The 25,668-nt window shown below is 46.6% G+C and overlaps 1 protein-coding gene across 24 annotated transcripts in view; it reads left to right on the top strand.

Annotated features, from left to right (window-relative positions):
- The first annotated feature begins 234 nt into the window (after window positions 1–234).
- The window catches only part of DAGLA (diacylglycerol lipase alpha), a 75,467-nt gene continuing 50,033 nt past the window's right edge, over window positions 235–25,668 (top strand). For 6 of the 24 annotated variants that reach the window (XR_015700777.1, XM_087740778.1, XM_087740730.1 and 3 more), the window contains exons 1-4: window positions 235–391; window positions 9,037–9,200; window positions 12,160–12,352; window positions 23,271–23,406. The gene's annotated coding sequence lies outside the window, so the exon portion shown is untranslated. Of the gene's footprint in view, window positions 392–691; window positions 886–3,384; window positions 3,485–7,763; window positions 7,947–8,908; window positions 8,932–9,036; window positions 9,201–10,973; window positions 11,953–12,159; window positions 12,353–23,270; window positions 23,407–23,901; window positions 24,105–25,668 lie in introns of those variants that run through there. The other 18 variants (XM_087740754.1, XM_087740688.1, XM_087740674.1 and 15 more) reach the window with 12 other exon arrangements.

The raw sequence follows: 25,668 nt of genomic DNA, 5'->3' as shown, positions 1-25,668 counted from the left end.
TGGCCCCAAGCAGGGGAGGCGGAAAGGAGGTCGTGAGGGAGCCCTGGCCGGGCTCGGGTGCTGAGGGCGGGCGGGCCAGCGGTGGCCCCGCGTTGCTCGCCCCCGGGGCCGCTCCCCTCAGCCCGCGGCGGGGAGGCGCGGCCCGCCAGGGGGCGCCGCAGCCTCCCGTACTCACGCGCTCTCTCCCCCCCCCCCCAACTCCAGCCGTCGCCATGGTGACCGCTGGGTGCGTAGCAGCCCTTACGAAGCTGACGCAGTGGGCGGCCCGGCACGGGCGGGGGCGGCCCCTGCACCGGCGGAGGCGGTGTTAGAGAATCGGGGGGCCGCCAGGCCCCCGGGATGGAGGTGGCGGCGGCGGCCCTGGGCCCGCGTCGCTGGCGGCGGCAGAGAGGTGAGGGCAGGCGGGAGGGCGGCGACGACCCCCGGGCCGGCGGAGGGGGCTGGCAGCGCCCCCCGCACCGGCGGGGCCTTCCCCGCGGCGGGAGGGCAAGGTCCCCGTGGGCCGTGAGGGGAGGAGGCCGCTGCGGCAGGTGCGGGGTCCCGGCGGGCCGCGGGGGTGCTGAGGGGCGAAAGGGGCGGTGGGTGTGTGTGTGTGTGTGGGGGGCGATCCCGGTGCTGTCCCCCGCCTCGGCGGGGCTTTGTTCGGTCCCGCCCTGCTCGGGAGGCGGCGGGCGGGGTTGGCGGAGCCGTGGCCGGAGGGGAGCGTTTTCCTCCGGCGCTGCGGGCAGGCGCCGGGCCGGCTGAGGGGGGGACGCCGCCGGTGGCCGGCTGCCCCGGGAGCCGCCTCTCGCCCTTCCAGCTGGGGGGCCCCCCTCGCCATGTGGCCTGCACCCGATGGAGGCGGACCTTCCCCGGGCAGGTGCGAGGCATCAGGCTGATGGCAAGGTCAGAACCGGGACTCAGGACCCCAGTCCAAGCCAGCCGGGTGTGGGAGATGGGAGAGGTGTTGCTGTCTGATGGTACAAGGGAGAAGCTGCTGGTGTGTAGAGGGTGGGTGTGACACATGGATTCTTTCAGCCTTTATTACTTCTCCGCAGGGATCGGTATCTGAAGGTACTTCAGCGACAAGGATCTGCCACGGTGGGTGATGAGCCCTGACCGTGGAAATCCCCAGTTAGGGTCACAGAGACCTGCGTGCTTATAAAAGTAAAGGGTATACCACTCCGTGTTCTTAGAGCTGGGACGTTGCCAGACTGCTCAGCCAGAATTCATGCTGTGCCCATTCTGGGAATTGGTACCTGCTGGTGTGTTTGGGACAGGCTTCAGTTGGAATATAGGAATGGTGATTGCGGAGTCTGGAGGTCCTGATAGGCGGGATGGTGCTTACAGCCAGCTCCAGGTGGGATACAGCATAGTGATTGCCAAAGATAGTATATACAGCTTCTGGGACGCTGGAGTGTTTAAGTGTTGAGTACTGAAAGCAGGAAATCTGTGTTCGATGGATTAGGCAGCGTGTTAAAGGAAGGGTTCTGTGGGAAAGTATAACCTCTGCCAAGGTGGGAAGGAGATTACTTGCCTGCCAGGAGAAAACCTTGTGTTACCTGGTGATGAGTTGCTGCATCCCGCTGACTGTCATTTTCTGCTTGAACAGGGAGAAGTGTCTGAGCTTGTGTGGTCAGGCTGAGTGTTTTTAAAATAGTCGTGGTTGGGAGATAATGAAATTGTAGGAAGTGGCTTTTGTAAAGACGGAGTCTTTAATCTCTCGGTTCTATGACATTGGCTTCGGTGCAATGTGTATCTAGTGGGGAAGCGTATACACTGTTAAGGAGATTAGTTTGTCGTTGGGGAGGAAGGAATATCTACTGGGCACTGATGGAAAGCTTTCTAACTAGAAAACATTATCTGGGGGAAGTTATTTGTTGTCCTAGGTGTTAGCTTTCTGTGTTATGAAAGTTACATTGGGTTCTTAAAGCTGCTGATTAGATTACTGCTCAGCCCAGTGAATGTGTGTCAGCTTGTGGTGGACAGGCAGGCCGGTAACGGTTAACAGGGACAAGAAACTTGAACGGCATCTGCGACGTGGTAAATAATGCATATAGCCTGGAACTTCTGTAAGCAAAACTCTTCAGAAAGGAGTAGGGCAAATGTTCCCCTTGAAAGCTGTTATTAAATAAGAGATTTGGGAGTTACCATCTCTGCTGTTTTACAAAAATTTTACTCCCTCTATAACATGCTATAGAGTCAAAATTACGTACTTGAACTACATACATTTGCTGGCACTGATCTTGATAGCGCTGACCTGTAAAAACAGATTTGATCAGAATCCCATTTTAACTTAAGGCACTGGGTTAGATCCTTTTGATTGCTATAGCCAAAATCAAGCCAGAAGTCACAGAAACAGGGGTTGCCGTGAGTCCCTGACAGCTTAATCATTGCTGGGCAGTGAGGAAGGCAAACTTCAGCGTGCTGCGTCCGCCTGTTCCTCTTCTAGTGTCCTGGGAAGGAACCGTTGTGCAACGCTATGGGCTGAGTGGTTAAAATTGAGAAACATGCTGCTCCAGGGAAGAGGAGTGGAAAGGATGAAAATACTCCCTCCAATGACAAAGTTATGTTTAAAAAAAATGAAAGATGAGAAATAGGGTAAGCCAAAATACCTGTCAGTCTGTGTCATTAAAAAAAATGAGTAAATGTAGGTATCAGACTGCTTAAAAGTGTTGAGAAGGCTTGTCTTCAGCAGATACTTGGTGCGTTTGTACTAAATTTTGGCAGTTTTACTTTTTATGAAACCTTGTCAAAATTCCTACGAACAAATAGTTAAGGCAACAAAAATCTGCTTTTTGTGTGTGTGTACGGATGTGCTTTTGTACCTGGGGTGGGAATATAAATGTCACGTTCCTTGTGCTATGTCTACCTCAGTTTGTTCTAAGACAGAAGAGGTTTTTCTTTATCCCTTAAAGACTGCGTACATCTACCCAAAACTGGAGACAAACTTGCGAGCCCTCCAGCTGCCCTCTGATAGATCCACTTGACTTGCATGTTTTCATCAGTCCCGCCTGTCTTTGCTCCCCTCTTGTAAAACAGTTCGGCATTCCCTGTGGGATTTGAGTGCACCAGCTGTGAATTGCAGTGTCATCCATGGGAAGTTCAGGCTGTGTCTCTGTGATGTGACCTTTAATCCTAGGGTGCTGAAGGTACAGATGTTGAATGGCATTTTATAGTCCCAGGCGTAAAAACGGGCAGAGGGGTGTTTCCTGTGCAACCTCATCTTCGAAATGAATTAATTTTGAGTTAGCTCATCAAAACTAGGTCACTCTGAGTTGCAATAAAATGGAACGGATTTGCAAACAAGATTTATACGCTTCTTCTGAGCCTTTGTGACTTAGAAAACTCTCCTTAAAGCAACCAATAAATACCAATCCTCTTGTTTTTGTGGGTCCCTTCCAGGCAAGGACCGGCAAGCTGGAGACCTGTAGGAAATACGACAGTGCTAACCCTTGAGAGTGTAAAGCCCAGCACGCCTGGTACGCTGCTCAGCTTTGGGCAGGTAACAGCCCGGGAGGCTTCGACGCATTTACAGGCCTGCCTACGATTTATTAAACTTTCTTACATTAAACCGGCAGTGATTCTGTCTTCAGGCAGGGGAAGGATGTTTGAGACTTTTTCCTTGGGTAGCACAGTTTTATATCTACCCTAGAACAAGCAGCTTTTACTCTGGGGAGTCTGCCTGCACCCTGCTTTTCCTCTGGGAAAACAGCGTACTCCCCTTTTCAGCTTGCCACCTAGGTAGCAGTAAATAATACTTGGTTAAAGCTAGCAGTCTCTCAGATTCTGACGGGGATCCAGCGGATGAATAAGTACATCCTGAGCTGGATTCAGCATTGGAGTTTGAGGAAGTTACGTTTAAAGAGACAGCAATTGAGATGCTTGGAGGAGTGAAACTATTTTCATCTGCTTTTGGAGAGCTGGGGGAGAGGAGTTTATGAAAGTGCCCTTTGTGCTATCAGGAGCGTGACAAATGGGCTCTTTTGGGATCTATGGATAGCTTTGGGATGTTTATTCTTGCTGGAACAGATTCTTTGGGTAAATCAGACTTTTAACTTGAAGCTAGTTTGTGCTGATATTTTCTTTATTCTGTGCTGTACATATGTGATACTGTTCATTTAAGCGTATGTCTGCCAGAGCAAACATACATGGCACGTGTTTCAGGGTGGTGGGAATCACTGTGATGCTTCTAGTTAGGACTGCATTCCTTTGCTTTCAAGCTAGTGCTTTCTTTTGTGTATTTCTAAAGAGAAAAAAGAGGAATCTTTAAAAAAATTGCCAGGTGCAGTATCTGTCCAGCTTTGAACTTGTAAGACAGAAGAAACTGAAATTATTTTTCTGATTTTGATAAGAAATGGGAAAGTTTGCCTGCTGAAAAACTAAAATCGAATTGCTATGTATTTTAAGAGCACAAGTATAGCTGGGAGTTGATAGTCTACTGACAGGGCACAGACATATTCTAGAGCCTGCTCCCTTTGTGTAACCATGTTGATCCTGCTTACTAGATCTCGCTCTGCTTTCCAATAATACAATGTATTTTTTGTCTCCCACGGCAGCGATTCTCTACATATAATTCTGTAGTGCGAGATGCTAAGCACTCTGATTCTGCTTGTGTGGTTGCATGAGTTTAAGTCATGGTGCCTGGCATCTTGATCCAAAGTTCATTATAAAACTTAAGTGTGTATAAGAATGTACCCATAACCCATCTGTTTTAAAAAAAAAAGGTCTAAATACTGTGGACTATTTCATTAACTATTTGAAGCATCATTACAAGCTTTGAAGAATAATGATGCACGTGAAAATTGCTGGGTTTGTATTTTAGAAGCAACATATAGTAAAGCGGAATGTCCTAGATAAAATGCATATGAAATTTGGGTTTAAATCCAAAGCATAATGCTGCTGTACCTTGTTGATGATTTTGAATAAAAGGTAGACTTCCTACTGAGCTTTAGGAAAAAAAAAGTGCCCTCTATTTCCAGTCATTTCTTCTTTTCTGTTTTATCCTTTTCTTTCCTTCCAGCGAAGGGGGTGCGGGTCCCTTACCTTATACACCGGATTTGTTTGAAAAGATGTCAAGCTAAAAGATTAAATAGAAAAGGTTGATTATTTTTTCTCTTCCTTGCAGCAAGAGTAGAAAATCTGCATGGTGAGCAGAGACTGCTTGACTAACAAGGAGTTCTGTCATGGGCTCTTAACCCCCGAGCTTCCAGTCTGTCTGCTTTCACACAAATGCTTCTTTAACTGGACTTGTGCTCCTGCAGACCCTCGCAGACCCCTGGAAGTCCTCCTCCCTCCCCCTCCATTGGTGTTTCTGTTCCTCTTTGAGGCAGCCCAGCTTTCTGGTCTCCTTCAGGTTCTACAGATGTCTGTAGAATCGCGTGAGAATTCATGGCTTTTAGTTCTGTTCAAGCTATGCAATAAGTAGCCAGCCTGCTTTTGGTTCTTGCACGTTCCCTTTGTGCAAAATTAAAACAAGTGGATTCCTCAGTGATGTCTTTGACCTTGATAAGAATTTCTCCCTGAAAACAGGATACCAGATGCAATCTTAGAGTCTTAAATTGTAATTTTCCTTGTGTTCTTCACTTGCCACTTCATCAGGCAAAGCTACTGTTCAGCAAGCGATGATAAAAAACCCAGTGCAACTAACTTCTAGTAAGCTAATAATATGATAAATTGGCTCAGAGTTGTTTAAACTGATCTCATTTCCATAACCTTATGCTACATTGCTGCATCTGCAGTAACCTGGTGATGAAAAGCCCTCTCCCAGCACATACCTGCAGAGGACTGCTGGTAGGGTGGTTGTGGGAATCCTAGCTAAGCCCGTTGAGGTGGAGTTTGTGCCTCATGTGTTGAGTGTATTTTCTAAATGCCTGCTGCTTCAGAAGAAGTCTTGTGAGCTCCTTCCTGTAGATGGAGGATTGTGCTGCTGCACACACCTCCATTTTTTTGGAGTCTTCCTCAAGTGAGAATGTCCCTGTGCCCTTAGCGGGTACTAGCTGAGAAAGCTGTCGGGCACATCCCGGAGGGCATCCGTGGCAGTCCTTCTCCCTCGGCACGCTGGTTTCTGTTGGAGCACTGGCACCTTTAGGGGTGAGTAAGCACTGATGATCCTTCTCAGGAGTTTGTTCTCCCACCGTTGCTGGTGGGATAGCTTATTTGGTACGGTTTGGTGCTCCGTGACATGGGAGACAGGAAGATTTGCTTGGAGCATCTAAACAAGGAGTGGTATATTATTGAAAAGCTTATAACTCCTTGCTGAATGAGAGCAGAGACTTGCTGATACTGAAATTGAGTGTATGAGATTCTCCTCTTCTTGTGAAGACGTGGTAAGGTAACTTTGAAGAGTGTTCATGGCTACTAGGAGTAATTAGCTAATTGATAAATATGAGAAGGCTACCTTAAATGAATAGGTGCTCTAAGCATTTGCTGTGTCTTTTTTCCTTTGTAACATCTGTTTCTTGTGTCTTTTTTCCTCTGTAACATCTGTTTCTTTGTGATTTGTTGGTCTAGAGCTACGATTATCAGCACAGACCTGAGAGATCCTGAGTTTAGATCCAGGCAGGCTTCTAGACCGATTCCTTATTCTCTTCTGAAGAACAGCAAATGTGCAAATAAAATAGTGAATCCCTTAGGCCACCTTAAATAAAAATGAACTGGATAATAGGAAGAAGCAGGGAAATTCAGGACCTTGCTATTATAGTTTCATTGCAGTAAGTACAATAGAAATGGTGAGGCTGGTATGGAAAAAAAGCTCCAGTGTGTTTCTACCCTGAAAGGTTTCCATTCAGATCTGTTTTGCTGCTCCATGTCTGTTAGAAGTTGGAATTTACACAGCTCTGCACCTTTTAGAAAGAAGAATGAAATTTAATATTATGTCATGGCTTGTCTTTTCGGCACGGATCTGTGTAAGGTGCTTGCTGGTGTTTACAGCCATAGATACAGCCTTGATGTATTTTTGGAATATAGATTCCAGCTCAAAAGTCTGAGCTTCTGGAGGCTTGTCTTTTGCTCATGTGATCTGCCAAATGATCTTGCAAAACTGTGCTGTTTTCTCTCATGGGAAATTAACTATTTCACTTCCCACAAAATAAAAGCAAGTCAGATGATGCTTGTGAGTTTGCAGCATCTCAGCCAGCCTATGACTGTCCTGAATAAAGTGAATCCTGCCGCCTTTGTCTTCCATACTGATTTCTTGGTCATATCAGGACACCTTAAAAGTGTTGCTCATCGAAATTCAACCTAGTGCTAATAACTTCCCTTTGTGTGGCTTGTCTTTGTCAGTGTCCAAAATACATGTTCTGTTCTTTCTGAAACGCAACTCGGGTTTCAGTGTTGGAAAATTCAGATGTGAGAAGTAGTAAATGAAGTGAGCTCAGTGCGACTCTCCATTGCTAAACGGTTCTGGAACAGTAAGTGGACCGCTTTGTCGCTTGCCTGCTGTTGAACTCGGAACAAGACCTCTTTTAAAGGCGCACCAGCCAGTCTTCAAGAGCTTCAGCCTCAGACCCTCTGGAAACGGCAGAGTTTTTCTAGCCCAGCGCTCTGTCTCTTGTTCCAGGATATCCCTGCGAAGAGGACGTGTCCTTCCATTTCCATGGTTCTGTGTGACTGCTTTACCTCTCAGCCAGATTTAACCTTTTAAACTACAGTACCCTTTTTGTGACTGCGTTCTGATTCAGTTGTTTGTCACCATCTCCATGGTATCCAAGCATCCGCTAATGACAACCCCTTCACTAAATGACAGTATTCAGATATGAACCTCTGTGTTTTTGCTTGGAGGGGAAACTATCCTCTGTCAGAGGAAATAAAGTTCCTGTTTGCTCTGCTGAATGGTGGATAAGTTACGTCCTTAAAAGAAAATGAAGAAGCAGTAATTTGCAACTTCTCTCAAGTTCCTGTTGCAGTGGATGCTCTTTTTTTCTTCCCTGAATAGAACGGAGAATGACGACACATTTCTTTGAGAGGTTCTCTGTCTGGGTGCTCTGGGCTTGCTCTTCCCCTCACCTTTGTCATTTTCATTTATTTTCTAACAGAGAACGAGGCTGCTCTTTCTTTTCAAGTCTTCCTTCCGAGCTTATTATGGGGCTAAAACTATTTGGCACATGAATAATGAAGCGCATAGGAAGTGAGAGATGCCTTTCCTGAGATGTTACGTCCGTGTTCTAAAACCGGCAAGAGTAGAGCTTTCCTCAAGCTTCAGCGACATGAGAGGAGCCCAGGGCAAAATACCTTTGTGTAATTCTGGTGTTAAACCTTCATTCTGCAGGAAGCCATGGGCTTCTTTCTCCAGAAGCCCTTTCCCCTCTAAATTTCATGCCTATTCCTGGTTCAATACTTTGCTTTTGGAAAATGGTCTTTTATCCTCATTGATTTTTTTTTTTTAAAGAAAAGAAGGAACATGCTTTCTTCCAGATCTGAGAGCAAACCTTTTTGAATACCGCAGGGGCCATAATTGAATTTAAATCAATAGAGAACAGGGACATCCACAAATGCAGTGTTGTCCTTGGTGCTTCCAAATGTTGCTGGCCTGGAGGAGTCTCAGATAAAGACCTTTGCTGGTTGCTTGTCGCTAGTTTACCTTGCTTTACAGGACCCCAGCTCTCTGCTGGTGGGGAAGAGAATTTATCGATTCTCTGAGGCTTTGTCTTTCTCTTGGATGAGGGTGGAGGAATTAGTACAAGCGGGTTTGGAGGTGGGAACCATGTAGGATGCTGCAGAAAATGCTTGTTCTTCTGTGAACGGGTGGCTGAGTAAGTGTGGTGCATGCATCTGAAGTGCCTCATGGGAGACCGCTGGTAATATTCAGAGTTTGTGAATTTGGAGTATGCGGCGTATGAGTTTGCGCGCGAGCCCAGGAAGTGTCAAGTATGTTTAATTTGCCCCAGTGAAGGGCGTGTGTGTAAGCTTGTTCAGGGAGGGGTGGGCAGAAAGCCTGAAAATCACTGTGAGGTGGGTAGCAGGTATTTGGGGAGAGAAGACGTGAATACGGGTACTTTGGCAGTTTCTCTATAATCTAGCGTGCAAGTTTGCAGGACGTTGTTTGTCTATGTGCAGGCCCACGTGCTTCTGAGTGGTTAGACGTGCATTGAGGAAATGAAGAACTCTACCCATGCCCTTCACAGTGCAAGCAACCTGTGTTTTGACGTCCCCGGTTCTACCGGCTCCTCCTGCGTTCCTTCCCTGGAACGGCTTGAAAGCCTCCGGTTAGGAACTCTAAGGTATATTGCATCTAACCTTTATTCTTTGGGACATGCAGTGCTTATCTTGTGATGCGTTATCCTGACCAGGTCCCCGGGGGGATGATATCACCACAGAAATAGTGATTTTTTTTTTTTCCTTCTACTGGGAGTGGTAAAGAGCGGAGGAATTCAGCCGGCTGCTGTGTGCTGTTCTTTGTCTGACATTGTCCCATCCTTGTTCTCCTGCGCTGTTGTGTGCATCTGGGCTTGCTGATGGAGGAGCTGGGGGTGGCTGGGTGAGGTTAAATGGATGTTTCAAGACAGTAGATATCAGCAGAGAAATAAATTGATTAAGGAAGCGTCCAGCACTGGGGACAAGAAAAGGAAACGAGCCTTTGCAGGACTCGAAGTTTTTGGCACAACATGAACTGGAAGCCCGGTAAGGACTTGCTGCTGTTCTGCGTTGGAGGTTACGCTGTCGAAGCTGGGGAGGTGAAGTTGTAGATCTGCTTGGAGGCTGCTTTTAATGACTCCGAACTCAAAAATATTTCTTGAGTCAAGAGAGTGGAAGGAAATTCACTGTGATTATTCTCTGAAATGAGTCTGCATGCTAATATGAAGTGTTAGATGACTTTCTGAAGTTACCTGACAGCTACTACTGGATGTACAGGGTGCTTTTGTTAGCTCCTCTGAGGTAAGCTGCCTGGCTAGGCTGAGGAAGAGGATGGAGTTGCCCAAGGGAACATGGAAGTGTCTCCAACACTGAGTATCCTGGACTGTCCTTCCCTGAGCTACCCGAGTTAATTATTCTCTTAAAACGTTGCCGTGTTGTGCAGCAGACAAGTCAATGTCCTTTCTGTCCCCAGCTGCCGTTGTATTTATCCAATGAAAAAAATGGTTTTCCAGCTGCTCTGCTGATCTTTCTTTTCTAGTTAACCCTTGTAATTTGTTATAAACACAAAAAGACTTGAAAGCACTTTAATGGATGGGTTTTTAATTGAGAGGACAGCAAGAGACAGAAGGCTCTAGCCTGGCTTCCCACTAGAATGTGTTCGTAAGGAATAAGGCCTTTTATTTGTATAATGGCAGCAGTAGATGAGGAGGCATGCTTTTTGGAAAATAACATAGTTAAACTGAAAGGGAAGACATGGCATGGGGTCCTGTTGCCGTAGCTGCAGGTCTTTTGCGTTTTGTGTCACTGCCCCGTATATCGTGGCTGTGAAATGAAATCCTTTTGAGTGCAAAAGCACGAAAGGGAGTGGTTAAAGCAATCGGGAACCTTTTCACTTTAAATTACCTGATTGATGACTTGAAAATCTCAATGTTAACATAGATTTGTTTTGCAAACCATTCAACTGTAAGGTACCTGGTGTTATGCCAAAACACTCCCTCTTGACTGGCATGTGAAAATACAGCTCTTGAGCCGCTGGTCTAGACCACGAGGGCTAAATGCTTCTGAAGAAAGAGTAAGTTGAATTTTCAGTTCTTTCAGCAGGCACCATTTCAGTCATATGCTTCACTTATGTTAAATTTGAGGACTTTTTTGGGTGGGGTGTCAGTGAACCCCCTTTTCTCTTCCTCTTTTCTGCTGGGCTACTTTCCTAATTCCACTATGTCTGGGCTTGCAGCTTGTGTGTTGGCAGTATGAACTGCAGGTTGGTCTTCTGCCTTTGCATCTGGAGGTGCAAGCCTCTCGCTGTGGAGGAGGTGCAGTGCTGGAGGGTGGGATACTGGAACTCCTGGATGCCAAGCCTGGAGAAGCAGGAGATCCTGTTTCCAGAAAATGTGCCCGTTTGTTTCCTTGTCCTTCAGGTGCATACGCTGGTGTTTGCTGAACTGCCTCGCACCTGCCTGCTGCCTCTGTGAAGGAGTTTTCCCGGAGTTTGCATTTCATAATGGAGTTTTTGTTCAGACTCTAGGTTTTTGAAGAGAAAGTGAGGGATGCCAATGAGGAGAGAGGAAAAGGGAGGAAAATAGGATTATCCAAGACTCGGTGGCCCTCAGGACTGTGTGGCTGCTGCTCCCTTTTTGTAGGGAGCAGGAGCAGAAGAGATAAGTGTTATCTTTATCTCTTCTTCAAATATGCATAGTGTTCCTGCTGCAGAGGAGCAGGGCTACCAAGGCTTCATCAGATATTTCTGCTATTGGAAAAGAAGATGTGGTTGGAAGCAGTTGTAGCTTTTACGTTCCTATGGGAACAGATAGGAGATGCAAGGGCTTGAATTCTCAACTATAAGGGGATTTGTCAAGAAAGGTGGGAAAAGGATTTAATTTCTGATTTGAGTGGGAAACTAATATTCATTCTTTCCCCGACTGCCTCCTGACTGCAAGTTTTCCTCTCCTGAAGTGGAGACAGGATTTTGTGCGGTGCCTTCAAGGCTGCTCCATGGCCACAGAGTTAATTACAAGTTGGACAACGAGATGCAGCAGTCCACCCTGCTGCTGTTTTACCGACTCAGCAGTTCACTGCTCTCTTTGTATGGAGAGGGACAGCAAAAAGACCGCCTGTGTCTGCTGGATGAGAATGCAAACACAGCTCCGTTCCAGAGAGCCGTGGTGCTTGTGGAGCAGGGTTATAACCCAGTCTGAATGAATGCTCCAGACTAAACTGTTTCTAAATCGACTCTTACCACCCCATTTAAAGTAGATAAGATGTTCAGGGCAGAGACACTTGGTTTTGTTTCCACTGCACTCAGCTGCAGCCTGTTGTTAAAACAGTTCCTAGCAAGTGCTGGACTTTGCCCATCCCGTCTAGTGTGCCTCTCTTCCCGGGGAGATCCGCGGACATGCTGTAAGTAGCTTCTCCCTGTTCAGAAAGGTTGGGTGGTATAAGAGTCGCGGTGTATCAAGGAAAACAGCTGTATTATGTGACCTGAGAGGAACTGCAGTCCCAAAGTTAGGTTGCTCTGTCTGAAAATGGAAAAGGAAACGGCGAAAAGAAAGGAGCTTGAATTAATGAAGAAGTTTAGGTTTCTAACAATAAGCGTCTTGTTTCCAGCTAAATTCAGCGGAAAGCAGGCGCCTGCCGAGGGGTGGTGTGTTGCTGGCTCGTGGATGGGCGCAATTCCTGGTCACCAGCAACAGCTTTTTCTTTTTTTTAAGAGGAGAAACCTGGTGGCTTTGCGAGTTTGTCACAGTAGCTAAAGCCTTGGGAAAAGAAGAGGTTTTGGTCTTAAAATGGACCTTGTCAGGTGAGTAAACCCATCGTTTTGCACTTAGCTCTTGGAACATTCAAGGGAACTTTTTCTTATATAGACATAATTTTTTAGCTGCACATCCTGGTTCTTTGGCTGTTACAAAGTCAACACAATATGGCCAGTGAGCAAAACGAGGACTGTGGCCCACAGCTGGTGATTATATGAGCAGTAGGTGTGGCGTCTGAGGCTGCGCGGGGATGCTTTGTCAGCGCCGTGGTGAGTCCTGGTGGCTGGTGCGGTGATAAAAAGAGGCGTTGGTGCTGCGACTGAAGCAGTTGTGCTCAGGGGAGCTTTTTTTTTCCCTTTGGGAGCTTCCAGGGCTGCTTCTGCCACTGTGGCTGGGTTGCGGTCAGCACAGCTGGGGACTCCTGCCTGTTGGCTACCATCTCTTATTTTATTATAAGGGGAATAGCTGTCAAGTCTTCCCTACCTCCTCAACTATGGGGTGTCAATTAGCTGGTAGCTGGCCATTAAATATACCTGCTTGGTACTTAAAAACTTTGCTTCACTGTGCTTAGCACAAATATCGTTTCTTCATAATCCTTACATTTTCTGTGTTACCGATGTTGTAACATGCAATTTGAATTAAGATCACTTAGGTGTGCAGAAAAGTTTAAGTGTTTCAGTTAAGAATAGCTCTGCTGCCTTTGTAGCCTTTATACTGACGGTGCTTACTGAATGCTTGGGACTATTTAGAGAACATGATTTCAGCTTCCTCCTGGAGGGGAGAAAGCCCACCCTAAAATGTGGGGTTTTCTTGAGTTTCTGTTTTTGACTGCAAAAACCAAAGTTTTATCTCATTTCCCTAAAATGGGTACGTCGAAAAGTTGTAGGCACTTGAAGAAAAACTGAATATTAATTGTGCGCTTCTGGTGCGTGGCTCTTGTGTTCTCCAGAGATGGATGGCGCAAAGGTCACCGCAGCCCGTGCTGGCAGCCTGGAGCAGGAATGCGATGCCCGCTTGCTGGCAGCTGCGGGCCGGGCATTAAAGTGGCAGGCTCTGCTGTACTTGTTCGGTGTCTTCAGCTTCTTCCCCCCCCCCAGTCTCCTATTTGATGTTTACTTCTGGATTCTTTGACTCCCATCCTGGTAATGCTTTTGTTTTCTAAATCTTTTTCCAACTGACTGGGTCAGAAAGTAAGTTGCTGGATATTTTGTTAGGGGTTGCCAGTTCTGGTAGCCTGATGGAGGCAAGGCTGCTTTGGCGTGGCCCAGATCCAGCCAAAACTGAGGCTGAGCACGTAAGTCCTAGTGGGCCCATGTGTACATACACAACACCTACATGAATGTATGTATATATATGTGTATATTTATATCTCCTGTGACAGCCTGGAGAGGAGCTAGGGCAGGGGCTCTGCTCTCTGTCTAGGTTAATGGCGTTCTCCTGCCTGCCGCAGTGCTGCTGCGCTCCTGGAGGTGAGCCTTTGCTGGGGTGATGGCTCCTGTGATGGGCCTGGGAGAAGCCGGGTGAAGGTGTCATTTGGGTTCCCCCACTTGCCATCAGGCCTCTCTGCTCCTGTGTGTGTGTAGATGAGCTTTTTATCCCATAGCCTAACACATTTCAGAGACCAGATTGTCTCTCTGCCCCTCCCCTGCGTCTTTCATGTACAGCCTATCGCTGGGGGAAACACATAATTTTTCCATTTTGCTGCGTTTGTCTCTTCCCTGGCTTATTAGGGTGCAGCACAGGGAGAGGAGGAGGGAGAGAGGGAAGAAGGCGTGTGTAGGCTGCTGGTGTTGCCATTTAAAACTTACTGGTGGAAATGGAGTGGGGTCATTCTTGGGTCCTTTGTATACTTTTTTCCCTTTCCAGATTAACTTCAGCCTGGCAGCTGGAACACCTTTAAAGTTTCCGTGGTGCCAGGAGAGATCAGTGAAGTGATGGTGAATTATTCATAGTGGTGTTCTGCCAGTATTCTTATTGCCTCACTCCAGAGTGCTCGTTTCGGCTGATTGGTATCATTTGTGCAATTGAAGTAGGATATGGTATGCTAGTGCCTGCTCTTCTGCTGGACACTGATCCTAGCTGGGGCTGAGCAGCACAGCGGAGGAAGGAAGAAGCCTGTGGATGTTCATTTTTTCCAGTTTAAAGCATGCTTGAATTCATCGTGCGTTGGGCAAGTCATTGCTCAAAACTGAATGCTGTAGCAGACTACGCTTTCTGGGTCTTTCTGCTCTGCAGTTTTCCTCTTTGCAATGGAAATAAAATCATAAATTATCTGTGCAGCTTTCTGCCACATGATATATTGGATGCTGTGCATCCTAAGATATACAAAAAGATTAGTTGTTCATGTGAATAATAGCGACGCTAATGTGTATAAATAAGAGTTCTTCATTATCTTGCTTCCAACAGTGACTTAATCACTAACTGGTTCTAATAATGAATTCCCCACACAGTGAAAATACTGCAGTATTTTCATCGGGCACCCTTTTGTAATGCACCTCTGGACACGTACCCCCAGTGCTACAGATTCTGAGGAAGGAATGGAGAAATCTGACCTGTGCCTGATGGACAGCTGCCTGGGGGAAAGGCTGGAGAGAGGCGAGTGCTTGACCAAGCGTGGATTCTTGAGGTCACCAGAATTTGAATGTGAGATGTTAGAGGCATAGATTATTTTTTTTTTATTGGAGAAAGCATGTTGCCTGTGGAGTGTGCGAAAGACTGTCAGCAAGAATGCCGTGGAGGTATGCGAGAAGCTACCTGGCATCTAAATGCAGTTGTGCTCTGTTATTGAGCCCTCAGGAGATCCCCTTCTGAAAAAGACTGTGATTACAGTCATCTTTTGGAAAAGAATTGGAGCCATCTGACAAGACTCTTCTGTAGCTGTTGTCCTTGCAAGCTGTTGTGTACGCAGAAGATCTCAGACTGTGATTTGAAGATAAGTTTGCTAGTCTTCTGGGCTGTGCTTGGTGGTCTGCGAGGTCCATGCAGAGTTTAAGTCGAATAAAACATTTCTACAAGAATGCAGGCATAATTCCTATAATTTCTTTTCAAAAGGGCTGGGAACACTTTCCACATCGCCCAGAAAAGAACTGTAGGAAATCTCAGCTTGAATGTTTGTGCCCGTGTTCAGAATTTAAGTGACTGAGTGAAGAAATTGAGGAAAGAAAGTAATGCAGGGTTATGATGCAGAAGAGCTCAGACCTGGGCTAGGCTTATGCCTGATGCTTCGGTGCTTGGTTATGCCTTAATCAGCTGGGTTAATTGCAATATAATATTGCTCAGAGGCCTTTGAGCTCTAATTGAGGATGAGGATCTGAATCAAGTTCTAGAACTGAAAAAGATGAAATAAAGATTAATTTTTTTTTTTGCAAGCTTTGAAAGTTCACTGGCAACAACAATAAATCAGTTACCAAACCCCAGATCTTGTGCTTGTGCTCTCTTCCAAGATGGTGATAACATTCTCACCAAGGACTGTTTCAGGCATTTACTTCTGAAGCCCAATTGAAAAGCTCTAAATGTATGGACACTTTGTGGTTAATTGTAATATAATTAAAGGAAAGGGAAAAAAGTCCACACCTAGATAAATCCTGCAGAAGGCATTGCCGCAAAGGCACTAAATTTAATTACAGGGATAATGATGCAGTGCCTACAGCATAAGAGGAAAAAGTACCTTTTCTTCTGATAGCCTAAAACTGCGTCAGCTCAGAGCCAGTTGCTTGTCCTGGAGGATATCTGAATAAACAGCTTTTTTTAATAATCCTGTTTGGATTTGTGCTGGTTTTGGCTGGGGTAGAGTTGATTTTCTTCGTAGTAGCTAGTGTGGGGCTATGGTTTGGATCTGTGCTGGAAATAGTGTTGCTAATACAGGGATGTTTCGTTATTGCTGAGCAGCGCTTACACAGAGTCCAGGCCTTTCATTCCCCAGTGATGAGGCTGGGGGTGCAGGAGATGTTGGGAGGGGACATGGCTGGGACAGCTGACCCCAGCTGACCAAAGGGCTATTCCATACCATATGATGTCATGTTCATCATATAAAGCTGGGGGAAGAAGGAGGGAAGGGGGGGGGATGTTTGGAGCGATGGCGTTGGTCTTCCCAAGTCACCATTAGGTGTGATGGAGCCCTGCTTTCCTGGCGATGCCTGAACACCTGCCTGCCGATGGGAAGCGGTGGATGAATTCCTTGTTTTGCTTTGCTTGCGTGCATGGCTTTTGCTTTACTTATTGCTGTCTTTGCCTCAACCCGTGACTTTTCACACTTCTACCCTTCGGAGTCTCTCCCCCATCCCACCGAGGGGAGTGAGCGAGCGGCCAGGTGGGGCTGAGTTTGCTGGCTGGGGTTAAACCATGACAGTTCACGTGTGAACTCATTTAGCATTTGAAATTCTTATCTGCTAGACTAGAGGAAAGGTGGCTTCTCTTACAGAAATCAGTTTAAAAATACATCCTTTCCTAAACAGCTGTTGGAGTAGTGATCCCTTCCATTTTCTGAGTATGAGCCTGCCTCTATTAGTAAGTTCTCTGGATGAGATTTTGGGGTCAATTCCTGTTCTTTATCTTTCTCATTGATGGAAAAGTGAAATTGCTTTCCTTTGTTCTACAAAAGCCTGCTAAGTTACCGATGTCTTAATTTTCCAGTAGAAGTTATTTTAATGTAGAGAGAGACTTGAACTGGGCCCGCCTGGCTTTTGTCCAGGACGTACAGCAGCCAGGTCCCGGAGCGTTTATCCTTGCAACTCTTGTCTTTGTACCTGGGAGCAGATAACAAGGCTGTGTACAGCTCTGAGGATGACCCTGCTGATTTTCTTCAGGAAAAATGACATTTTTCTTGTTCAATTTTAGTTTTAGGAGGAGCACATTATGCCAGTCCACCCTCTTTTGCAAAGAGAATAACACAACTGAGTCACCTTTGAAAATAGGATGCATTTTTTTTTTTCCCCGGAGGGTCTGTAGCTGGTGCCAGGCGAGCTGTGTGGCTGGGCTGGTTTGTCTGGCAGATCTCTTGTGTTACATGCTTACGGGTGAGATGGCTGGTCTTGTTTCTTCCCCCTTTGCAGTTCACTGGCACCAAACTGGTGTCATTTAGACGAGCTCGTACCTATATTTTACCCACTTCTCTTTGGCAGGGAGAAGATACTTAGCTCCTTTCCCACTCCCTCTTTTGTGATATCTGACCCCTTTCATCTTATTTTCATGATTCTCCTCTCTATTTCAGTAACCATGGTTTTGATTTATGTTCTGAATAGTCTCCTGCTGCTTTTTTTTGTACCTCCTACTGTAGTCCTAGCAGCCTGCAACACCGGAGTTGGTGGTTTCCCGTGCATGGCTAGTTCGCGCTCCCTGCACTCCGTTAGCTTGAGGAAGAACTGCTCCTGATTTTCTTTCAGTATCACCAGTTGTTAGCCACAGAAACAGTTGCAATCTGTGCTTTACAGTTCACGTCTGTACAGCTGCTTGAAGCCAAGGAATGCTTTTCCAGGGTATTCCTGCTGCTGCAGCAGCTCTCCTCTTGTTGTGTGGGCCGTCTGCTTCTGCCTCACCTCCTTTCACCTCACTTTTGTCCATCTTTGCTAAACTCATTCTAGGTAGAGCTGGATGGCCGAGAGGGTAGCGATGCTGTCCCTGCAGTGCCAGGCTTTTCTAGCTCCTACCAATGTGTGCTTAGAGACTTCCCCAGCAGCTGCTAACGAGAGAAAGCAAGGAGTATATGGAAACAAGGAAGGTGGTGGGGAGGAAAATACATGTGTCTTCATGAAAATATCGAGGCAACCCTTGGGACAGGCTAGAAACACTTTGCTTACATTGAGATCTTGTACAATTAGCTACCAGCTATGCCATGCATGCGTTTGTGCGAAGGAGTATACAGTCTGCTTCATATAGCCCCTTCATGTAACCTTCTTCCGGAGCCAGAGTAATGAAATGAGCAGCGAATAGCTTGTTATGTGATGTTCCTGTTAGAGGCCCAAGGAAAGTCCGCTGGGAAGTATCCTGCAACTGGGATTTTGGAAGAGCTGTAAATTGGTAAGGTCAGTATATCAAGGAGGCACCTGAAAAAAATGAGTGAGTGCTAATTTAGGAAATAAGTATGAAAGCTTGGGTGTGCTATGAGGAGGAGATGCGTGGTACCCTGGCTGAAGACAGGAATGCCTGGCCGTGCTCCCTGTAGGACCGAGTTTGTCAGACATTTGGGGAGCAGAGGATGAGATGGGAATTCACTGTTTGGACTCCAGGGTCTATAGCGATGAACCCACAGAATAAAATAGGCAGAAGTAAGCTGTATGTAAGCTCCGTAACAGAACGGGGGGAAAAGTTTGAGTAAATACGTGTAAGAGTATTTGCACTCATAGCTGGAAAACTAGAGGACTGTGGAACTTCAGTAGGAGATCTTCTAAAATTGAGTTGTCTAATAATTACTGAGCTAGAACCCAAATTCTCTGCTCATCCTCTGGCTCTCCCTGGGGGGCAGTGGGAAGGGATGCTTGGTAGCGAGGGGCGGCTCGGGGCGCCTGCGCTGTGCAGCCGCCCGGCGAGGCACAGCCACCGAGGGCCCGGAGGTTTTGCGGATGAGCTACGCGTGCAGATGATGTGCCGCGTGTGTGTGCAGAGGGTGCTGTGCGGGGGCGGTGCGGAGGAGGGATGTGTGTGCTGGGGTTTGGAAGCGTAGCTAATGGAGGCTCTGAAGAGAAGGGCTTTTTAGCTCTGGGGTGTGGAAAGATATAGATAAGGCTTAAATATGACACAAGATCAGAGAAACCTGGGCTTGATTCATCCTTGCTTACATAAGCAAAATGAAAATAGGATTCCTGCCTTCTATCACACGCATCCAAATCTGAGATTCAGGAAGAGTCTAGCTACTTCAGCTTGGCAGGATTCAGCCCAGGATTTCAGTTTTATCTTGCAGTGTCCTTAGGGGAAGCACTGGACAGGCGAGAATTTCTAGGAGGAGGAGGAAGCATTTGGTCTGTGGGTCCCAGTGGTCGGTGGCCTGCAGAGGTGTGGGGCCTGTCCTGTTGCTGCTTTCTTGTTCCTTTTGCAGCAGTGCCGCACGTGTGTGGTTACAGCATCGTTATGTGAAGCACCAGCTGGAGAAGGTGGCTCGAGGGAAAGCAAACTGCTAACTCACAGGGGAACTGCCTGGATTTGATTTCCACTGGGTCCGAATTTGGGACTTAATTTCCTAAACCAGGAGGGAGTTGGAGCTGCATGCACTGAATAGTTGGTGATTTTACTTCTTGCAGGCACGCTGCGCTCTTCCGCAGTAATATCCTCTGGGTTCCTAATGGATAAGCCTTTTGGGCTAGAGAACAGCTGTCAGCAGCTGGGAGGAGGAGCTCTGCTTGTCTCAGGATACTCCAGGGCATCTTAGCAACAAAAATGTGGAGAAAGAGATGGAGGGCTGCAAAGCAATGCAATCAAGGGAAGCCACAGAAAATGCGGAGACTGCAGAAGAAAAGGGAGTAAGAGAATGACAGAATAATGGGGGAGTGGGTTGCCAGAGGAGAGAAAAGATGCATAAAATGTAAAGGATTGGGTGAAGAGACAAGGGAGGCTTTCAGAAAGCGGTGTGCATCTGTGTGTGAGCACAGCTCCGAGCAGAGGACGGTGCTGTTACCAGCAGGTCTGGGACTACGGAGGAGAGGGGAGCACGGTGGTGTGTCCCTAACGGTGGAAGGAGGCCGCTCTCAAAGCTCGCGTGCCCGCAGAGCAGCAGCAGGGTCTCCGTGAGGTGACTGGGATTTGGGCTCCTGCAGCACTGGGCCCTGGAGGGTTTTATTTATAGCAGCAACCACTGAGGCAGGAAAAGTTTGCTCAAGCTGTCATTTGTGTGAGCCGGAGAGCTGGAGTCTAGCTCTCCCTCCCTCCTGCTCTTGCTTTCTTCAGATTTTTCACTGTAATTAGCAAGCTTTACATGAGCCGGGTCAGAGCTGCAGCTTTCTTTAGAAGGCTGTGTTCTCCAGGCAGGAATAAGGAAAGATTTTTTTTTTTCTCTTCTGGGAATACTTAGCCTGATCATTTGTTTTATTTCAAGGGCTGTTCTCGTGCACTGAGGTGGAAGCCACGAGATGGGAGGGAGAGAACCACATTTCTTCTGAAGTTGCAGCAGCAGAAGCCGGCATCTGAAAATTCAGAGTTAGGCTTTCAATGTTCACTTTGAGATTAGGAGCAATAGGAAAATCCTTTTTAAGATTCTAATCTGTACCAATTTGGGCTGATCTAGGATGAGAAAAGCATGTTAGTCAATACAAAGCTGTTCTGCTGTCGTTTACCTTGAAAGCCTGTTTCCTTTAAAATCTGAAAAGCTTCCTTTTGAGTACCCAAAGCGATGGATTGAGAACAGCGGAGGGTCAGTGTACAGATCCAGATGGTTAATATCTGTGGTTCTGTGGCAGATGGTGGCAATGCTCTGCTGTCACATGCTGTAAGGCCTCTTCCAGTGCATATATGTAAGTGATGTTATCCAAGGCAAGGAACATTCCAAGCTGAAATTCACAATTCTCTGCGATAGGATTTTAGCAAATACATGGTGTTTATGCTATGTGGGGTGTACATTAGAGGTTGTCACTGCTGTGCTGATGCTTGCGTTGGTAAAAATGCCTCCCTTCGCCTGTGCGACACAGATACGCCCTTCACCAGGCAGAGCTCGTCACTTTGGTGTTTGATCTTGGCTTCGTTAATGCCCCGGGATAAACATCCAAAGTGGATGTGCTCCGGGATACGGGCACGCGGCCTGGCTTCGTGCTGAGAGAAGCCCTCCTCTGGAAAGCGGCGCTCCTCTGGATGTTAGGAGATTATTAGACTTCACAAGATCTTGTTGGGAAAAAAAAGGATTCAGGGGTTTTCTTTTGAGGTTACTTCTGTGAAGTCAGAGTTATCCTGCGGAGGGGGAATGGTGGCAATATAGAGTTAGGTTCCTAAATAGGATGCTGTGAATATTGCTTTAGGTTCTGTTTTATTAAATGTGTTTGCAAGAATAACTGGTACGTCTGCTTGCAGTTTATCCTGATGTTTGATTAATTTTCGGTGAAGGCTCTAAGAAATCCAGAGTCGTGGGCAAGAAATGGAAGAGATTCTGCTTCAGAAGGTGCAAGGTTGATGCGCTCAGGAGGAATAAGCTATTGGAAAGTGGGAAGCTGGGAAGGTTTGGGGAGTAACGGGAGAAGGCAGGCATGTGCGTTGGCAATGGAATACAGACACGATGTTTTCAGGGAAATGGCAGCGCTTGAACGGCTGCAGAATGAGGTGGGCCCCTCGAATAGCGCGTTGGTGTCTGTCTGCTGGGAGTTTCATTTTTGAACACTGGAAGAAAACGGATCAGGGATCGGGGGGAGACTGGTAGGAGAGGTGAACTTCCAGGTCTTCATGGTTTTGGAGTGACCTATTAAAAAATAGTTGCGAAATAGGTTAACTGCATTCGTGGGGCTGTTTGTGGGAGCAGAGATGTAACGGGAGAACATTTAGCAAAGGGTAATTCGTTGCGAGTTATCAGAAGCAATCCTTAGTGGTGAATGACATGGAAAACCAGGGAGAGCTTAACCGAGTCATTTACAATAACCTAGAGAGAGCTCTTCAATTCAGATCTCCTCCTGGGTGGTTTAAGGACATGCCAGGATCTGCGTGGCCTTTGGGGCGTACGACCTCGATGACCCAATCTTTTCAGTTTGATTTCTGGGAATGTAAGATACAGGCATATCCTTGCCCACAGTAAAGAATATGAAGCAAAAGCGGCAATCTGAACCCAAGTGGAGGCACAAGCTGTCCGACAAGATCAACAGAGGCGTTTTAGTGCAGATGTAAGAGTCGGAGATACAGCGTAGGGGCCAGATATTTGATTAGAAACAGAGCTGTCAGCCCAGGGTCCCATGATCGGGACGCGATTGAGGGAAATCGCTGAAATAAACAGGCAGCACCAGTAAAATGAGAATGGATTGAGTCCAAGTAAGGTTTAGACTATTTGGAGCCAATTTCCAACATAGCTGGGCCTGGCAATTTCATATAGTGTCCACATTTAATGATTACAAATGATATGAAGAAAAGGTGCATTAGGGTTTACTCTAGCAAAAAGCTTGCCGCATGGCAGTGATTCTCAGCATTTTCAACTTGCAACTGGGCAAATACCTGCCCAACCGCTTAGTAACGGGGTGTGAGGAAAGGAAAAATCGCAGGATAAGTTGTAATGGATTGTGAAGCAGAAAAAGAAGCGCGACCTGTGAACCTGGATGAACGGGGGGTTGCAATGTGGAGTAAGATGCTAGAGGCCCTGCAATTTTGCATGTGCCCCTGTTACTCCTGCTTCTGTCCCCTTCAGTGCTAAGGGGGAGGGAGAAGAGGCACTGGTTTTAATTCCTTAGTGTCTTTCCCCTCCAGAGACGCCTTCCCTTCCTGCATCGAGGGGTCCTCGGATGCGAGCAGTGCCAGCGTTTCCTCCGCCTGTCCTGGCAATTGCACGCGGAGGGAATGGCTCCGCAGCGATTCCCTTTGCTCGGGAGCCTGGTGCTGCCTCTCTGCTGCTTGAACGGGTGTGCTTCTGCTCGCCGGCACGCTTTTTGGGGAGGGGAGCAGGGAAGGACTGCCAAGGAGTGGTGTTGACCGCACAGTTTTCCCGAGTTTGGCACTGATCTCCTGTTCTCCCACTTCTTTCGCTCTTCTCGTATTGGCAGCGGTGGTCCCTTTAGCTCCCGTAGAATGACTGGTGGCTTTCCCTGTATGTGACTCATCCTCTAGGGAATTCCTGAAGCAATGAGTCAAGTTATTGGGAAAACTGTTTGCCCACTAGTGTAAACTAGGAAGCCAGGGAGCCTGCCTGCGGGATCGTAGAGAGGCAATTACTTTTCGGTGTGGCTGGGGTTGTCCCGTCTCTTCCTAAAGGCAGGTCACTTCACGGTCAGCTGTAGCAGGGATACATGGCTGAATATATTTCTTTTCACCTTTAAATATGCTCCTCCTGATTTTTTTTCTCCTGTTTTTTTTAAGGTGGCTGATCTGATAAGCATTCCAGGGTGGAGTAAAACAGATTTGAATTTGCCAGTATTGTAGTGAAAAATAGCTTGCCTAAAGAAATGAGGCTGTCAGATTGGCACCAGTCAGCTACATCTGAAATGCTCCTCTTGTAAGTACCATCTACTGCTTCGTTCTGCCCCAGCTGACTTAATCCAGCCCTTGTTATTTTTACTATAGACAAATTAATGGTTGTGTGGTTTACAACCATGAATTAACAAATTTTGAATATACCTGTGGGATATTACAACAAAACCAAGGAACTTTCATCCCCAATAACTGCGTCCAGGAAAAATGAACTGTTGTACCACATCTGTGAGCCTGGGTTGACCAGGGTTGTTTGCATTGCCTGTGGATGCTGGTCAGATTTGAGGTGCCCAGCTGCTCAGCATTTTTGAAAATGAGGTGCTTGCTGTATCTACAGACTTAGGCCAACTCCTCCAAATGTTATCTTTCCACATCCTTTCCCTGCCCCATTCAAGCCAAGCTCTTCTTGTCACTGGTTGCTGACTGTTAAACATTAGCAGATTTTATTACCCTGTAGAACAGTAAGTTCTATTGAAATACAGAATTAGTTTCACTTTTTAATACATTTTTTTCCCCCTAGCAACTTGGACATTATTTTTGCTCAAGCTTGGAATCGTCAGAAAGCTCAGATTGTGGGCTTCGCTAGCACAAAATGTAGGTGGCTGCAGATATGTCGGCATTGATACAGCGATTGGGTGTTGTTTTTAACTAAACTAGTGTCAGCAGACTTGGATTGTGCTCCTTCTCCACTCCTAGGTTTTCAATAAAGTGGCTCATTTTAAGGTAAGCTTATCTGTCAGCTTCTGTTTCTTGGCCAGTTATTCAGGAATCCTTTTAATTTTCTGTAGTCTGACAAGCGTGAAGCTTGGAGTTCGATTGTGTCCCTACAGAAGTCAAGGAGAAAAGTACGAGTAATCTTGGCGTTGTAGGGTGGGGTTCTTTTCATCTCTCTCAGAACATTATTCTTTTTAATTTGGGCCGTTGAAATGTCTCACGGCGATCACTCTTTATGAAAAAATGAAAGTGCTTTTAAGAGGAGGACTGTGCTGATCCTTACAAAAGTCTTCCTTTTTGCCCATGGACAAATCCTGGCCTGTGGGGTATCCCAGCTGGAAAAAAAGGGGAGGGGGAACTTCAGATCGTGCTTGTTCGGGTTTTTCCTATTTACACACACATCTTACTGCGGCTAAGGCAGGCGGGACCCTTGGCAAATCACCTATGAAGCGCACTTGCTGGAAATACGTACTCTGCTCCTGAGGGGTGCTGAGAGCGCTGCCAGGACAGCGGTGTTCAGCCTGTATATTGTGAAACAGGGTGGTGCGGAGATGGCGGGGGTGTCGGGATATCCTCCCCGAAGGAACCGTTGTGGTGTACAGTGTCACTGGTTTGTAGGCCTGCAGTCCCTGGGAACGGGCTCTGAACTGGTCCCAGTTGATTAGAGGAGGCGTATTCCAAAGTAGAGAATTTCTCTTTAATTCAGCGGGTCGCTTATCCTACTTTTAACTGGTGGTTGTAAAGTTGTGAGCGAGTGCTGTGAATAGTAGTGCTTTGGTACCATTTAACTCTGCTGAGGACCTTTCCATACTCTTGCACTAAAACCAGTAAGATTTGCACTATAATACTTTTTTTCCTGAAAACACCACCACTGTGGACAAGTACATGCCAAGCAGATACATTGGTGGTTCTGGTGTCTCTATAATAAAATAATTATCCCAAAAATGTATTCAACTTTGCAAAGAATGGCTTTATTCCTAAAGGCAGCAGCCGTGTAGCTAGCCAGCCTTCCAAGAGCGACTGTCCACAGGCTACAGGTGGGAATTTTATCTAGTTTCCCTTTACATATTGCGTGTCTGTGTGGGAGTTGGTTGAATGGAGGCAAAGGGATGTTGCCAACTTGCAGTGTATTTGTTGTTTTTTCCCTTAAATGATCACTTTCTCTCATGTTGTTGTTAGAGGAAAAGTACTAATCCTTGCAGTTGCAGAAAAATGCTTGCAAGCTTGAATCCTCTGTGTGCAGACCCCCAAAATATAACTTAACTATTTTAATGGTAGCATCTCTTTAAAAATACTAGTGAATTTTGATAATCTCAGTTAATGGTTTAGACTGCCTGGGATTATCGATGCTATTGCTCGAGAGCAGGTGATAACGTCGGCATTGGACCCTTGGCGGTGCGTTGTGCATGGCAGTGTTCTACGGGGAAATAACCAGTTTGGAGTGAATAGCAAATGTGATACTAAATCTTCTGTGTTATAGTGAGGTTTTGAGAGCTGATTTTTTTTTTTTCCCCTCATGAGAGAAGAGGGATTGTTTAAGAAAAACTGATAAGAGGCTTTTGAAATTCAAGGG

Source organism: Nipponia nippon, unplaced genomic scaffold, assembly GCF_047370975.1.
Source record: "Nipponia nippon isolate SJK-2023a ecotype South Korea unplaced genomic scaffold, ASM4737097v1 scaffold_10, whole genome shotgun sequence".
NCBI classification, from domain to species: Eukaryota; Metazoa; Chordata; class Aves; order Pelecaniformes; family Threskiornithidae; genus Nipponia; species Nipponia nippon.
Note: the sequence above shows the minus strand (reverse complement) of the source record. Positions and strands in the feature narration are given on the sequence as shown.